Genomic DNA, 12,119 nt, shown 5'->3' with positions numbered 1-12,119 from the left:
TCCTTCCAGGAAGCAATTCCCCCGACATATTTTCCGTATGCAAAGTGACCTCAGTGTGACCCATCTCGTAAAAACCCGGTGATCACAATACGCATGGATGTCCTTAAAATAAACTATTATCTGAATTTACATGTTAGGCACGTGCTTTTATTCATGCTTTTTTGTTAATTTTTTGTCGATTGAGAGAACAAAAATTGAAGATTATACGAAATTTACACGAAAAAAATTATAAATTCGTGCACAGAAGACTAAGTTTATGATGTTGTATGCATTGGTTTAAGAAATGGAAGAACATTATTTTTTAGCGGTCACCCGTTTCTTTAAGTAGATGTGCAGCTTATTATTTCACACATTTCAAGAGAGAGATATTCCTCTTTCTTTAACATAATATTAAAACTTGTCTTCTTACGTTATTATGACGTTGCATTTTTTTAAATTGTACAGCTTTTAGGTATGTGGTCAGGTTGGAATTTTGGTGTGGACTACAATATTTGATGGTCTTTGTTGAATATTTTTCCCCTGTTTTTTACAGTTTTTTCATCAGTTTTTTTCTGAAAGTTTGTAGCAGTGCTTATACCGATGGACATGTACCAATTGTTGTTTTCATAATCCTACGCCGTTTTTTTTTTTTCGAGTGTGACTTGAACGATTTATACGTAAAGTATCACAATGTGTGCTTTCATGAGGAACTAGTGGGATGTCAAGTGTGGCGTAGGATCAAATCTTTCATTCACCTTCTTGAGGGGATCTAGTGCTCCAGTCGTTTTTCGATTTCACAGTTTTTATATGTTATGTTTTGATGACTTTACGTCATGTTTTTGCTATGGCGATGTCTTTTTGTCCTTGAATTTGAAATTTGAATTCTCGTTTGTTATCCTCTACCTCAGTTTTGCAGTACTGTGAACATTCACTACAGTAACTATAGACGCCCAATCCATTTGGGAACAGCATAAGTATTGTCTATCCAAATCAACAATCTAACGTGTATTAGAAAAGTCTTTCTTAGATCTGCACTCTAAATTGAAATTTATAGAACCGGATAATGGTTTATCACGTAAAATATAATATCATTGGTTTACAAAATAATACCTTCAACTGTCATTAACTCTTAACATTCCTTAACATTTGATTGAAAGCCAAATATGTGTCTGGTTAACATAAATGCCATACCTGTTGAGTAAATTGAAACTGGACAAAACCTTTTATGTAGATATTTACGTTTTTATATCTTAAATGAATCTCCCTCTGTGGTTGAGTGTGAGAAAGATCGATAAGAATTAGATATCCGGACGTGTTAGACAAAAACAACTAAATAAAGTATGTGTTGCCTTGCTTCTTGGTCTGGTAATACGCGTTTGGAAGTAAGAACACAGCTTACCTGGATCTTACATAGCTAGAACATGTATAATAATTTCCATCAACCAGGAACATACTGAGAATACACTATCAGCTGTCCACATTTTAAGATAGTACAAGGCATAGTATATTCTATGACGAGTTTATATTAAAAACATTAAACTTGTGAAGGACAATGAAACAACCTTCTATCCAAGTCCTAACATATAAAAAGTTAACAATAATAGTTTAAAGTACGACATTCAACACAAAGCAATTTCTCATACAGAGCAAAAAGCTAAAAAAAAATAGTGCAAAATTATTCAAACTGGACAACAATTGACAGGCGCCACCATAAGCTCTATTCTAATACAGGAGTGTAACACCACAATATTAAAAGAATCAATTATTGAAATGGCTTAACTGGATCAAGCAGACAGTTGAATAAATCAATAAACTGAAAATGTGTCAAAGAGAGAACAACCTAACCAATTAGCAGGAAACAACCCAAGTCCACTAATGGGTCGTTAACACAGCAAGACAGTTTTGCAACCGGACACTGGCTTTTACGGGTCCCTTAACAAATAGTGTACTAGTTCAACAAAAATAAACTTCACACTTAAATCCGAAACATATAAATTAACTAAAGTTGAAAAAGAATACAACACTTACAAAGGCCAGAGGCTCCTTTAAACAGGCACAATATTGCAGTGGATATATATGTTTTGTGAGATCTTAATCCACCCCTATATATCTAGACAATTTAGTATAAACAAACAAATAGCAATGCGTACATTAAAAAAAAAGTTGAATTCCGGTGTCAGAAAAGAGTCTGAGCAAAATGAAAATGATACATAAATTAAAGGCCAGTAAATGACAGCCTCCGGGTGTTTGGTTTTTCCTTTCTTGTGTCCATGGACTTCTTGTGCCTTGATCAGGATGTTGGCTATTTTACACATTTCACGTCATCATTTTTATTTTAGTATTTCAATAATATAAGGCTAAGATCATGTTTTTTCAACAGCTAAATAAAGTAGTAAATGTACCAAAATAAACATTTGACAATCTCGATTCGTTTGGCATCAGAATATTAAAATTAGTCCTGATTATATCATGTATATGATTTGATTTTGAAAACGTTTTGCTCTTCATTCTTATACGCAGGGACGGTTAGCAGTTTAAATTGAATCTGCGTTTTCCATGAAATTTTGATTTTGACATTTCATCCAACTTATCTATAAAACATGACCACTGTAGACAATGAATACATCGACATTTTAATGAGTCTTGTTCTCCTCTTTCCAATGATATACACTACATGTATGTGTTGTTTCGTTAACGCAAATTGATCGAATTCAACAACAGAACATCATACTGATTGATATAAAATCGAAAGGTAAACAAGTTTGAACAAATTGTTTGCAGTTCGATTCCTTAAAATGGTTTTACGATTTTTGAGAGGTTTTGAGGTTTTTAAGGGATACCCTGATCTTGCAGTATACACGTTTCACCTCTAAGCACAAAGAGAAACGAAATATATTGGAGGGACAAACAAGTTCATCGATTAAAAAAACTTACAACGCCATGGCTCAAAATAAAAAGACAAACAAACAAAATGCAATAGTTAAGAAGACAAAACATAGCAAACTAAAGACTAAAGAACATTTGTTATTGAATAACCGTTTCACAGCTACACGAACCAAAAACTGGGGGTGATCTCAGGTGCTTTAGAAGAGAAAATAGATCCTTCCCCACATGTTGCACCCTTTGTGTTACGTATGTTATTACAAATCTGGTAACTAGTCTAAATCGGCAGATAACATGTGTGAAAAGGAGGGGTTTAGAAGAAACGACATAATTAACATATCCGAAATCATCTGTGAAACGGTTATTCAATGACACTGTTCCTTAAAAATGTTTATCTAGCTTGTGACATGTCATATTGATGGGACTTGACACTCGAAAATGATCTCAACCCTTCCATATAGCTCTAGCCAATGTAGAAAAGTAAATAATGTTTATATGAGCCTGTCAGACCGTAAAACTTCTGTCTAGGAGACACAAGTTTAATGAGTATTAATTCCGTTTTCTCTTGAAAATTTACCTCGTATCATATATAGTCCCAGACTATTGAAATTCTTTGATTAGTTATTTAATTAATCCAGTACATGAAAGTATGTTTGTATTTATAAAGTATTTTATTAATTAGATTAAGTGTTAGTTGGCGGGTTTTTTTTTAAATCGCCCAAATCAAACTTTTACCATTAAGATGTTCGTGGTTTGAATTTACCGCGAATAGCACTTGATAATTATACAATTTTATCATAGTGATATTTAAATGTCATAGCAAGTCACGTGATACATTTACCAGTTGTTTACCTTCCTGGTGGAAGTTCACATTTTACAGTCGTTTTACTTGTTTAAAGTAATAATTTTGTATGTATGCTTTGTAATAGTATGTACATTTAACATATCAATTAACGACAGTAAATACTATCGTGTTTGATATGCCTTATTTGCTTTAGTATAAATAATGTGTTTAAAAATGTAATACAACATGTACAAGGGAGATAATCACCATCTGAATATAATCGTCTACACGTCGTTAACAATTGGTATTGTTGGAAACATTTCTTAATAAAAGTTGACATGTTAATAACTCATCTCTGCATTTAATGGCAAGTAACATTATGATGGTTGATATACTCGTTTTTATATATGGTCATTTTTATATAAATAAGGCCGTTAGTTTTCTCGTTTGAATTGTTTTACATTGTCATATCGGGGCCTTTTATAGCTCACTTTGCGGTATGGGCTTTATTGTTCATTGTTAAAGGCCGTACGGTGACCTATATTTGTTAATGACTGTGTCATTTTGGTCTCTTGTGGACAGTTGTCTTATTGGCAATCATACCACATCTTCTTTTTATTATTATTTGTTCAAAGTTAGAGGACGATCATTTTGTTTTGAAAGAGCATTGCTTGCAAATTTGATCGGGTCAAAATATTTGTTTCCTGTTGAAAGGCGACCAGACAATTTTTGTTCTACTCTCAGGCCAGGATAAAGATAGTATTTTATTAAATTTGTTTTCTCTGTTCATCCGGAAAGTAACACAAAAATTGCCATTTCCTTAAAGCATAAGATCAGAATCAACAAATAATTGGTGTTCAACTTTCTGCATTTTTCTGCTTTATCATAATTGCCCTTTTTTATGGAGACGCCGGGGTGTTCAGGAAGAACCACTGACCTTCAGTAGAAAAACCGACATATACCTAGTCGAAGCCACTTGTCACGTGCAGGATTAAACGTCACAACTTCCGATTGACACGCGAGCGGTGTTGTAGTTCTAAAAGTAATAGCTCAAATAACTTGTGTAAAAATTTAAGATAAAATTTAAGATGATAGTCCAATAAATAGGCAATCGAATTAAAAAGAAAAAAGTTGGGTCATCGGACTCGTTCTCCTGTTTTTTGAGAAAATAGATAAATTCATAACAATTTTTTTAAGTGTCTTTATTTGAGATATTTCCCCTTACGTATCAAAGTTGAAACAATATGACACCAACAAAGATAGTCTTTTTTTTTCTTCTCTTAAATACAGCAGTAAAATATGATAAAACACACAATTTTGAACATAAACTGTCTCCCGCATGAATAACATAAAAAACTCTCGAAATTTGCAAATTTCATTAAACATGTTAAAGATCTACACCGATTGTTATCTGCGCTTTCAAAATCCAAATTATTAACAAAATGTAAAAAATAATGCTTCAACTGTCTTATGACTAATAGAATACATTTAGTCAAACATTTCAGTATTATTAAACATGGAATAAAGTTACAAATCTAGCAATGTATGATTTTTTTTTATTTTGATAATCGTCCAATGTTTATATAATCTGGTTAATTGTTCTGTTCATCAGATTTGGCCTTCATTGTTAGAAATAGAACATGAAGTTCAAGCTTCAGTTTCTCACGAAAAAATATAGCAATTAGAGAAAAAAGAATATATCTGGTAAAGTTAAATGCCCCTGAAATTTTTTTTAACTGCTGTTTATGCCATTATTTCGAAAACAATCAGAGCAAAGTGAAACGAGTATAACCTGCATGTATCTACCACAAAAAAAAATCTGATTTTTTTTTTTAAAACCAACACCAAGTTATTATCCTGTAATTGTCAGTTTTAACCAGTGTTTATTGATATCTATACAAAAAAATAAGAAATAATCTGTGGTAGACATATGAATTTCAAAAGTGTGGAATAGATGTTTTTAATCCAATATTTGTTAACAATAAAATAAAAAAAAATCATACTTCATGTACTTTTCATTTTTGTAAAATTGTCTTAGATTTTTCAATTGATTTGGTCATGATTTGTTTAATTTTTTGGAGTTTATCATTGTTTTCTTTAATATCACAGGCACTTTTTGTATGTTTTATTGTAATAATCAGCCACACAACAAACGTACCTTCCTTTTTTTGCTAAAAACCATGTCAATCTCTCTTGGAGTAATGGCCACTAATAGATCCATTGTTTTGTTTTTGCCAATTATATTGAAAAGTATAATAGATTATGAGAGACACATGCATTGACCAGGAAACAACAAACCAATACCTGCAAAATACTCAGATTGACATAAATTCTCAATTGATTTTGTACAGGAACTTGTACCTTTAAATAACAAGAGGGACGAACGATACCAAAGGGACAGTCAAACTCATAAATCTAAAACAAACTGACAACGCCATGGCTAAAAATGAAAAGCACAAACAAACAACAGCACACACGACACAACATAGAAAACTAAAGAATAAACAACACGAACCCCACCAAAACACTAGGAGTGATCTCAGGTGCTCCGGAAGGGTAAGCAGATCCTGCTCCACATGTGGCACCCGTCGTGTTGCTTATGTGATAACAAATCCGGTAAATAGTCTAATTCGGTAGGTCACATTCATGAAAATGTGTGAAGTTTATAGGTTTTGCTAACATTTTCTTTAGCACTCTTATAAATAAGGAGAAGTTGTTAACAGCAAAATAAATAAGCAAGATACACAATACATAACAGTCAAACGTCTAAAGTAATGGTTGTTGTCAATCGATTTATAATATGAGTTATTGCCCTTAAATCGACGATTTTAATCAATTTGTTGTGGGGTTTTTGTTGAGCCTGCGACTATTGTCGTAGAAACCTCGACATAGGGATAGTGACCTGGCGGCGGCGGCGTTAGCTTACTTCTTAAAAGCATTATATTTAAAAAGGTGGAAGACCTGGATGCTTCATACTTTTATATAGATGCCTCATGGTACAAATTTTTCGTCAGTCACATGTCCAATGTCATTGACTTCATTTTCAGTGTTCAGTGGCTACTTGAAAAAAAAGTTCAGATTATTTGTAATTTTAAATTCTGTCAATAGGATAACTATATTGTGTACTATGTGCGTACCTTGCAAAGTCCTCATGGCCGTCAGACAGTTTTCACTTGACCTCGACCTCATTTCATTGATCAGTGAACAAGGTTAAGTTTTGGTGGTCAAGTCCATATCTCATTTACTATAACCAATAGGTCTATTATATTGGGTGTTGTAAGGACTGTAAAAGAGGGACGAAAGATATCAGAGTGACAGCCATACTTATAAATCGAAAATAAACTAACAACGCCTGGCTAAAAATGATAGAAGACAAACAGACAAACAATAGAACTCACAACACAACATACAAAACTAAAGAATAAGTAACACGAACCCCACTGGTGCTCCGGAAGGGTAAGCAGATATTGCACCACATGTAGCACCCTTTGTGTTGCTTATGTTAAAACAAATCCTGCAAATAGTCTAATGCGATAGGTCACCTTCATCAAAGGGTAGGGGATTGCAGTTACGACGCAAGGAACATATCCGATATCGTTTGTAAAACGGTTATTCCATAACGGCCAACCAATTCGTGATGGCATCCGTAAAGTGTACATGTATAACTGGCAGGTGTCATCTAACCTTGACCTCATGTTCATGGTTCAGTTGTTATAGTTAAGTGTTTGTGTTTTAGTCTGTTTTTCTTATACTGAAATCAATAGATCTACTATATTTGGTGTATGGCATGATTGTAATGTACATGTCTAGCTGACAGGTGTCATCTGAACTTAACCTCATTTTCATGGTTCAGTGGTCAAAGTTAACTTTTTAAGATTTGGTCTTTTTTTCTAATACTTTATGCAATAGGTTAAGTATATTTTGTGTATGGAAGTGTTTAATGATTATCATGTCAGTCGCTTAGGTTTTATTGAACCTTGACCTCATTTTCACGGTTCAATGCTCGATCCGTGTTAAGTTTTTGTGTTTTGGTCTGTTTTTCTTAAACTATAAGCAATAGCTCAACTATATTTCTTGTATGGAAAATTCTTAGCTGTACATGTTTACCTGACCTTGACCTCATTTTCGTGGTTCATTGGTCAATGTTTAGTTTTCTTGGTTTATGTTAAGTTTATGTGACAGTTGTGATAAAGTTTTATATTTAGGACTATCAATACAATATCAATGATTAGTAAAGAAGGCGAGACATTTCTGCGTGTGCACTCTTGTTTGTTTTTAAAAAGTATTCTAAACATTTAGTAACAGTGCAGAGGGATAGTGTTCATCAAACCACAAGTTTAAAAATTACTCAGATTGACAGAAAAATAGCTAATGAATCCTTGTTTCAGAAAGACTGACAATGATTGTTTCTAATTGATTTTGCTTTTGGCTTATTTTGTTAAACAAGTATAAAAATAGAGATATTGAAAAAGTCGAAAACGATCTACTCTAATAAAATAAATAGCTGATAAGAGATAATGTGAAGTGCATATCCAAATGACATATTTGTGAGTTGAGCGTGTTAGTTTCTCAGAGGCCTCTGTTTTTGAAATGGCAAGTAGTATACCGATGTTCAAAACTCATGTATCGATAGAAAAAAAAACAAATCCGAATCACAAACCAAAACCAAAGGAAACGCATCATATATATGAGGAGAATGACGAAACAACATTAAAATGAAAAACAGAAACGAACTAAGCATTAGACAAAATCCGATGAGAAAAACATATATAACATCAAACTAAATACATGAATTTGAGATAAAAAAGTACCGTGACACGTCTTATAATAATATACAGAAATGAAGATGTGGTATGATTGCCAATTAGACAACTATCCACAAAAGACCAAAATGACACAGACATTAACAACTGTATGTCACCGTATGGCCTTCAACAATGAGCAAAGCCCATACCGCATAGTCATATATAAAAGGCCAGATAAGACAATGTAAAACAATTCAAACGAGAAAACTAACGGCCTTATTTATGTAAAAAAAAATAAACGAAAAACAAATATGTAACACATAAACAAACGACAACCACTGATTTACAGGCTCCTGACTTGGGACAGGCACATATATAAATAATGTGGCAGGGTAAAACATGTTAGTGGGATCCCAACCCTCCCCCTAACCTGGGACAGTGATATAACAGTACAACATAAGAACGAACTATAAAAATCAGTTGAAAATGACTTCACACTCAAATATCAGAGGGAAAAAAACGACACAATAGAAACACAACGTTAAAATATAACACGCACAGAAACGAATTATAATATAATGACCATATTCCTGACTTGGTTCAGGACATTTTTTATAGAATACTCTTATTGATAATGAAATACATGTATATTTTATGATTATATAATACCTAATTGTTATACATTGTAACTACATTATTTTGTTTTTAGATATACTGTTTACAATGGCATCATCAACAACCTCGTGTGGTGTATGTGATCAAGGCAATATTATCAAAACATCAATAATCTGGTGTTTTGAATGTGACGAAGGGCTTTGTTCAGAATGCAAAGACCACCACAGTCGGTCAAAGGGAACACGAAAACATTGCACAGTACCGATAAGTGAGTATCAGAAAATACCATGTGATGTTGTCAAAATCACTCAAACCTGTATCAAACATAATGAGAAGTACACATTTTATTGCAAAAAACATGACAGTCTTTGTTGTGGAAGTTGCATTGTCGAGAACCATATGGAATGTCGAGACTTCGACAAATTGACTGATGTGATTCAAAACACTAAACTTTCAAATGCCTTTTACGAAATAGAACAATCATTAGCAGAACTTTCCGACAATATTCATATAATTCAAAAGGACAGAGAAAACAACCTGGGGAGGTTATCAAAAGAGAAAACGCAGATTGAGCAAGCAATCAAACAAACCAGGATTACAATCAACAACCATTTAGACAAAATACAAGACAACATTATAAAAAAGTTGAATGAAACCGAACTAAATGAAAGTAAGATAATAAGCGAACTCCTGATTTCATTAAAGGAAGCTGACAGAGAGATAACTGAAATCCGAACAAAAATTGAAAATATCAAGCAACATGCTACAGATCTTCAAACATTTATTGCTATGAAGGAGCTCGAAAAAAGAATTTCTAGCAAAGACCAATTCCTGCAGTCGATGATTAACAGCGGAAATTTTAAAGATTGCGATCTTACGTACAATCCCGATTCCGCAATGCAAGATTTAGCTAATCGTATCAAGAACTTTGGAGATGTAAAGATTGAGGAAAAACCATGCAATTTAGTCCTCACGAGGAGGAAAAATAAACAAGCCCAAATACTGCTTCCGCACATATTATCCAGATCATTTGACAATATCAATTTGAAACTGCTTCAAATTTTAAATGAAACAGGAAAGTGCGTATGGGGCTGTTGCATGTTACCAGATGGTAAAATGGCGTTTTCTGATTACTCTGGAAGAACTGTAAGAGTATTCAACTTGAACGGCACCAAAGACTTTGAAGTAAATACAAGAACATATGCATTTGACGTAGCGTACAACAATCACGACAATACACTTGCTGTAACATCGGGAGAGTCAGATACGAACTGTATCACAATCATAGACCTACAAAGGAAACAAATCAAGAAAACAATACCAGTCGATTCTAAGTATTACGGCATAGCAGTCACTGATGGCAAATTCATTTGCTCTACAGCAGGGACCGGAATTAAACTGATCAATCCAAACAACAACTCCACAATTGATATAGTCCGCGATACAATACCGAGTTATTGTTACGTGGCATTATTTGGTGACAAAATATATCATACAAATAACCAATCAAAATCCGTGACGTGTTATGATCTACAAGGTACAGCAAAATGGAAATTTAAGAATGAAAAGGTCCTCAGTTTTCCAAGTGGTATATCTGTCGACAATAATGGTAACGTGTACGTTGTAAGAGGATGGTCAAATTGTGTAGTAATTATTTCTCCTGATGGACAAAAATACAAAGTGATAACTACAGCCAGTTATGGTCTTTCCAATTCTGTTTCTCTTGATTATAACAGAAGTACAAATCAGTTACTGGTTTCGAATTTTTCTGATAAGGCTTATACTTTTACTTTGATTTGAATATTGTTCATTTAAACTGCCGATTTACAATTGCTTTTCTAACATGTCTAATGATCATTAAGTGTTCTCACACCATAGATATGGTGTACAGTTAAGCTGAACTAATTAGATTAAATGATGAAAAATAAATAACTGTTGTTCCATCTTTCTCATTTAATTTTGTATGAACAATTTACAGCTTTGACCACCCCTTCCGCTTTTTATGATTTAAAAGAACGAGTGCTACAGTATCCAGATAACAACTTACATGTTTCTTGTACACTTTTAAAAAACTGCATGTAATTTTGTAAGGAGCAAGTTGTACCTTTAAACACTGCATCCCCTTTATTTTATTCATGTCTGTCTAGTGAGCAAAGAGTTGATAAAAAGGGGTAGTTCAAAGACCGCCGCGTCCTTTTTCTACAAAAATTTCATCGGAAGATACCAAGACATTGTTGATAAATTCTCCGTATCAACTTCACAAATAATACACGATGGTCTTGAAGTATAGATTCTGGGTATCGACGTTGTTATTAGTCTTCATATCTATCATAGCGTGTTATAGTATTCTTTTATTTATCTTTTTGAATATTGCTTTTACTGTTTAGTGTTTTTTTTTGTGATATTCATTTGATGTGGCTCGGTACTTGTACATCCCGTTATTGTGTTATTGTGCTGAGGTAGATGTTTGTATTTTTGTCTTTCATTTTTGTGTATGTGCTTTGTCTATATGCCCTTTTTTATTTCTTTTTTACATATTTGTTTTAATAGTGATTAAGATTATAACACAATGTTGATTGTTGTAGCCCTATTTTGACATTTTTACCTATTATGGCTGGTTTTTTTTTTTGTTTACACATCGTTGTCAATATAATTGAAAAGTTAGTCTAACAAGATGAAAAGTGAGAACTAGAAATTTGACTTCACCGGGAAATGAGTTATGTTGGGCATTAGAGGGTGACAGAAATCTTGACTTGAAACACAACAGGTACGTACCCATATTACCAAATCATACCACATACAACACAAGACACAAGGCAACATAACAATCTTTTTCAATCACAGGGAGTTAAATATTTTCACATCACATAGAGAAAAAAAAGTTCCAAACGTTTCAAATCCTGACACAAGAGTTGCAAGATCCCTGTATTTGCATTTTCAAGTCAAAATAGTTCGATAGTCAATAAAAAATATTTTTTTCAATAACCTATGTGTCTTGTTATATTTTGGTACATGATCATTGGTAGACAATCATTCACTGCGTTTCACAGTTGCCTCTTCTGAACACGAGGAAAAAACGTCTTATGATTACGTTTGACGAAACACTTTGAATA

The 12,119-nt window shown here is 33.2% G+C and overlaps 1 long non-coding RNA gene across 1 annotated transcript; it reads left to right on the top strand.

Moving 5' to 3' along the window:
* Positions 1 to 3,692: 3,692 nt before the first annotated feature.
* Positions 3,693 to 10,949, top strand: LOC143083713 (uncharacterized). Its single transcript, XR_012980850.1, has 2 exons — positions 3,693 to 3,771; positions 9,101 to 10,949. It is a non-coding gene; the product is annotated as an uncharacterized LOC143083713 (long non-coding RNA).
* Positions 10,950 to 12,119: the final 1,170 nt, after the last annotated feature.

This window comes from Mytilus galloprovincialis, chromosome 7 (assembly GCF_965363235.1).
Source record: "Mytilus galloprovincialis chromosome 7, xbMytGall1.hap1.1, whole genome shotgun sequence".
Classification (NCBI taxonomy): domain Eukaryota; kingdom Metazoa; phylum Mollusca; class Bivalvia; order Mytilida; family Mytilidae; genus Mytilus; species Mytilus galloprovincialis.
The sequence above is the reverse complement of the archived record's forward strand: the minus strand, read 5'-3'. Positions and strand labels throughout refer to the sequence as shown.